This window comes from Passer domesticus, chromosome 3 (assembly GCF_036417665.1).
Source record: "Passer domesticus isolate bPasDom1 chromosome 3, bPasDom1.hap1, whole genome shotgun sequence".
Classification (NCBI taxonomy): Eukaryota; Metazoa; Chordata; class Aves; order Passeriformes; family Passeridae; genus Passer; species Passer domesticus.
In genome coordinates, this window is record NC_087476.1 from 43,456,180 (window position 1) to 43,462,320 (window position 6,141).

Genomic DNA, 6,141 nt, shown 5'->3' on the forward strand with positions numbered 1-6,141 from the left:
CAAGGACCCTGAATAACAGACAGGCAGTTAGGGAGGAATTTAGGAAAGATAAAGTGTAGCTGACGGGACAATTCAGAAGAGGGAGAGAGAGAAAGCCCGGGCAGAACCATAAACAGAATGGGGGGTACAGGAATAAACCAACTTAAAACTAATGCACCCCTACATTACTGGAATGGGAGCAGCCTGTCCAGTGCAACCTCTGCTGCTTAGAGCTGGCCTTTGTGCTTGCTCCATGCTGGCAACACCTGCTATCCTTCTGGCTGGAATTCCAGCACAGCAAGACCAAGCCAAGCCCTACGCATGGCTTCCTAGGTGGACTAGGGAAGGAGTCCACCCTCAGGCAGGTGAGAACTGACAACGAACTGCTGGGTGCTCGTTCCTTTCTGTGCTCACAGCTCAAAGGCCAAGGGATGTCCTGCAGGAAGCCAAGATCCACCTCATCAATGTGCAGCTCTGAACAGCAGCCAGTGATATGTGAGGGACATCCACACCCACAACTTTTGTGCTGGCTACCTGGAGGGAGACATGAACATCTGCCAGGTAGGAGCATGCTACAAGTCACTCAGCCCCCAGCAGCACAGGCCATCCTGTCACCACCCTTCAAATCACCTTAGGATGAGAAAGAAAATTCTGTGCCGTAGCTTTCCTGCAAAGGAATCTCAGACATCCAATTCTCAGAGAATGGTATGGAGGATGACATGTAGGGCTGAGAGCAGGAGAATCCTTCTCTATCTCTTCCAGTTGCTGCACCTCCCTGCCCATGCACGCTTTTGTCAGTGCAGGCACAGAGCAACCACAAAACTCAGCAAGGGCATGGAGCCTGCCAGAGGCTGTGTCTGACATGGCCAGACACAGTGTGGACTGTGCTGCACCTGTGTTTCACTGTGCTTGGCATGGGAATGGTGACCCCTCTTGGCTCCGCTTGGCTTACTTAGCTGGCACCTAACCCCTTGCCTGCTGTGGCTGTAAGCAGATGGGCTCCTCCACACCCAAACACATGCACTGGCTGTAGGAGTTGTGTTCTTAGGTGGTTGCTTTTGGGAAGGAGCTGATGGGAAAAGCAATATTGTTGACAGTTACAAAGGGAGTGAGAATCTGTGTGAGCTCAGGGTAAGATTGCCTTCATCTTATCAAGATGTTGAAGGCATGCAAGGTTGAGTAGCTTGAGATAATTATCAGGTCTGTAACTTTACTACAGGGACTGTGTCAGTACTGCTCCTGGGTGACTGCAGCCAGCCAGCTGTGCGTCTAACAGCATCATCACCTGCTGGAAAGAGAGCACCCTGCACCTTTCCAAGGGCTATGCACACAGGTTTCCTGCAAGTAGCAGGGAGGAACTGAGGTCAGAGGGAAGCTGCTAGCACACTGGGAACAAACACTTCAGAGGGAGCAGAAGGTTCATTGTATTTTCTGCATGAATATTCCTGATGCCAAAAAAAAGGCTTTATACCTGTCCCTACTCTCTCCACCACCAATACAAAGTTAATGGAGCTTTGTCATCCATTTTCAGCTGCCAGCCTCCTTTCTCTTTCTAGAAGCTCTCCTTTACACTGAAGACCTAGGGGCATATAGCTGGAAACAACCTACCCAGAAATTGAAGAGCAAGTAAAATATATCAAAGAGACAATGAAGCACAAGAGGATGTCTGCACACATGTCCTGCTCAGCCCTCTCTGGAAAGAAGAATCAGGTATATTTCAGGAGGCATAAAAAGGCTGGAATAAATCATTGACCTTATTCCAAAGATGTAAGTCCAAGCACAGGGAAAAATTGTGATTATAATAAAAAAGAGGATGAAAAATTTAGAAAAATCTTAAATATATGTGTTAGCCAAAGATAATGTGGACAAGAAACCCTGGGGACACCCATAAGAAAAATCCAGTTTTCATGGGACCTCTTTGATATCAGTCTGTAAAGCCAGTAGCTGTGTTATATCCCCAGCAGGCACATCTGGAAACAAATCTGGGAAAACAACACACAAAACAGCAAAAAGTCTTCCTAACCTCCTTCCTAGTTCCTGCATTTGATCATGTTATTGCAACTTCTCTTTTCTGCTAATACACAAGCAAATTTAGACACAGAAATCCTCCATTTGCTACTGCAAATTGCAGAGTACTAATGGCTGAAGAGACCATGTTACTCCATCTGTAGTTACTAGATAATTTACAGCATTACAAAAAGATTGTAATGTAGAACACAGAAATGTGTGGCTTGTGGCTATTCTTTAGCAACATGGAATTTACCATGTAGTGTCTTGGTCAAATTTTAGACTAAAATTCTACAGCATTTTATATAGAAGCTTGTCTGCACCCAGTAATGTGAAGAGGAAACCAATGGCAAGGACTGATACAGGTATATTGAACCACAAGCTTCTTGAAAACTCTTCTCTAACACTTTCTGGTAAACTTCTAATATTTTTGAAACTATTTGTTACATTTTGCATATTTTAAAAATAATCACATAATGTCTGAAGATTTAGAGGGGATTGACCTAGATGGGCCTCAGCCTCTTTCTGTTCTAAAGTTTCTTAAAAGGATAATAGTCCTATTCTGTGAGCCAGAAAACGTATCACTCTCATTGCCTATGAAGAAAAATGCCTGAACTAAGTACCTTGCCTACTTTTATTTCCTTGTTTCCTCAATACATCTTATCAGGAAGACTGCTTCAAAACAGGCATTGTAAATTCTGTGGATGCCAGAATAAAATACTCAGGTCCACAGTTCACTCAGAAGATGAAAGAGCCCAGAGAATGGAGAGTCCATGCTGCTTTTCGATAGGCACATCAGGAACAAAAGCAGCTCCATTCCGAAACATGACAATCTTGCCTACGCACTGTGGATTTATGATTTTGTTTGTACTGTGAAATTTACTGATCATGAATATCTGAAATCCTTGTCTCACCTTAAGGCAGTCGATGGACCCCAATGCTGCAAAGGCAGTAAGCAAAATTATCAGGGAAGACACAGGCATCCAGAGGGGACAAAGTGGTGAAATAAGAGAAAACCATTCAGTAGGGAGTAGCTGTGGGATGTCAACCAATAGGGGGCCAGTCTTCATCTTACACTGAATTTATCAGCATCACTTCCACTACTTACACTGGTTTCTTCCCCTTGTACAGGTGGGACCTAGGGCTTAGAAGTGATAGCTGAATCTCCCCGAGGGAAAATGACATCTCTATGCATCCCAAACTGCAAATAAAGCAGCATGCTGCGGCCACAGGAGCAACTTCTACCATTTTCTAATAGAGGGGGAGAGATAAGTATAAATAGTAAGCTAGGATTTGTGGTGGAATTATAAAGACCTTCATGTGGTTTATGACAACACTTTAAATGTTACTGTCTTTCCGTGAACACTTGAAAAAGATTTGTCTTTAAAAAAATAAAAATTAAAAATTCCCACAAATTTGTCAAAAACAGTCTTACTACAATTTTACAGCAATGTAAAATAGTGTTGATATGCTGCAAAGCACTGTTCCAGGACATTACAATGCATCTTAAAAGGGGAATGAGGACCACTGTTTTCACTTTGAAAAACAGTCTAGTATTTTCCCTCATACAGAAATCTTAGAATGAGAGAGAAATAGAGAAATAAACAGCCAAATGGTAGCTTTCTGTTTCTTTGCTGATTTCCCTTTGCAATAAATAGACTGTGGTATTTGCAGATGTTGCCATGGTTAGAGGAAAAGCAGGGTGTCTCAGCTCCTAGGTACCTGCAGCTGTGCTGAAATTCCAGGACAACTGTAGCCTTTCCTAATATGTATCTGTAAAGAGCCAAGAGTGATGGTTGGAGAGGCACCATCTAACTGAGTCTTTTGGTCAAGACTTTTACCTTCATTCAGCAGTAGGGATTTTTCATCCCTACTATTCTTCCAACTACTCAGACAAGATACTAAATGCCAGGTTGTTGCCAGAGGAAGAGCTATTTGCCCAGCTGGTGGAAAAATATAATGCTCATTCTGCAAACCATACTGAACACTAACCAAAAAGAGGACACAAAATAGTGAACCAGACTAGCACTGCCAAGTCAGCTCCAAATTTGGGAAGAAACATCAGGTTCAAGCAGTCAGGTATAACTTTAGGGCGGATGACCAACAAGGACCACCAGAGGGACCCTCGGGACAAGAGTTTTCAGTTGCTCATAAGTATCACTGGTGTTTCAAGTGTACCCAAGAGTGGTTTATAGCATAAATGAATGAGGAAGTTCTTTGGGGGTCAGACACCAGTGAAGCAGGGAGCCATGACATAGTCTGTGCTCCAGCAGGGATGTGATTCATCCTAGTGCTGCCCCTGGTACCACATCTGTCCCAGCTGAGAGCCAATGTACATGTCACAGCCACACGTCCTAGCTCAGGAACATGTGCACACTCACATCATGCATGTGCTACCTCACTGTTGGCATCCAACTCCCTCGGTGAGTAAATCCAGGTGAGGTTCAGCAGACAGTTCCTTCTGGGGACTAGTTTCTGTACATTATGGACATGGCTGTGCCTCACAACGCCTCCCAGTTCTGTTTGATCAAACTTCCTCACTCACCTTATACAACAGCTGGGGCTGCACAACACGTCTGGGAAATCACATTAAAAAAAACATTCTTGCATGCTGCAACACAGCCTCCTCGGTATTTACTTGCAACTTAAAACAACAAAACGTCACTAATACAATCAATTATTAATGAGTAATTAATTTTATTCATTATAATTAATGATTACTACTACAACATCTCAAAGCCCAAAGGTCTGCATAACCAGAATCCAAATGCTAGGTAGTACTGGGACAACCCATCCATTGTACAGAAGAATAGTTTTGACCAATGGGAACATGAGCCCTTCAGTATCACTTGGCATTAAAGTGGTCAGCGATCAGTACCACCACATTTACAACATACCAAAGTCTTCACTTTGTGTTCTTTTTTATTTTCCCTTCCATGAACAAGCACTACCTCAGAGTTGGACTAGCCTGACAGTGGATGCTATCTCAATCCCAGAGCTGCTCACTTCTATAGAGGATTTCTGACATCATTTCCTATAGAAAACTCAGCCATGCAGCTGCATTTTGGGCTAGATCTGATTATGGTTTGGTTTTGATATGAAAAGAAGTAGCTAGCAACAGACAATTTAGGGGGCACAGTTTCCTCAAGGAAAATTTACGGCAACACCATAAAGAGCAGGACTGGGAGAAGGAAGGGTAGCTGCCACTGCAGGGACAGCCAAACAGCCAGCAGCCAGGTTTCCACACTGTGTAACCACTGCAGTGTATCTCTGCAGCCACACTGTTCAATGGGGAGGGCTGAAAGCTTTTGAGATAGACTAAATGTGAAAAAAACAAATGCCATGTATGCAAATAAATGTAAAACTGGCTGAAGGCTCAAAGGGATAACCCGAGGTCAAATTAGCAAAATTTTGAAGGTCATTTAATTTCATTAACTCATATGTAGCATCTTCAAGTAATTTTTAAGCGTGTTTTTCCTATAAAATATATGTTTTCATTAAACGCATCATTACTTTTATGGTCTCTGCAATCAATCTCCTTTTTCTTCCTTTTTAAACATGAGAAACCAATCAGACAGAGACACAAACATTTATATTGATGAGTTTCTTCCTAAGTGTGTGTGATAGCTTAGAGGCAAGAGAATGAGCTATCATTTCATGACATATGATAAAAGAGATGGTTTTGACTACCAGAGGAGAAACACACTTCAGAAAACAAGGCTTGACACCATAGATGGGGAGCACACCCATGGAAGATAGAAGAATACAAATTTATTTTTCTTACTCATATGTTTCTTTTTTTTAGTACATGTTGTTTCCAGTATAGAGCTGAGTAGCCTCAACTGCATCTCTCTTTCCATAGTACTTACACAAAATACACAGCCTTGTACACAAAGCACATCTCAATTCATCTCTCTGTTTCTACACAAAATCATAAAACACACCATTACTTTAACTCTGTCATCATAATTTCATCAAACTTCTTCAATCAGTGCCAACATTCTAGGGACATTATACAAAGAAATGCAATCAGAAAAGTGCATGGTATCAATGTAAGATGCCATTTATCCCTAACCTTACACTGTGAAACTGAATTTCTGGTCAACCATCAAAAAATTCCATTTATGCTACAGAAGCAGTAGGGAAATTTTCCAC

The 6,141-nt window shown here is 42.3% G+C and overlaps 1 long non-coding RNA gene across 1 annotated transcript; it reads left to right on the forward strand.

The window, feature by feature from the left end:
- Positions 1-201: 201 nt before the first annotated feature.
- LOC135298046 (uncharacterized) lies at positions 202-5,604 on the forward strand. Its single transcript, XR_010360013.1, has 3 exons — positions 202-540; positions 1,536-1,689; positions 3,118-5,604. It is a non-coding gene; the product is annotated as an uncharacterized LOC135298046 (long non-coding RNA).
- The last annotated feature ends 537 nt before the right edge of the window (positions 5,605-6,141 follow it).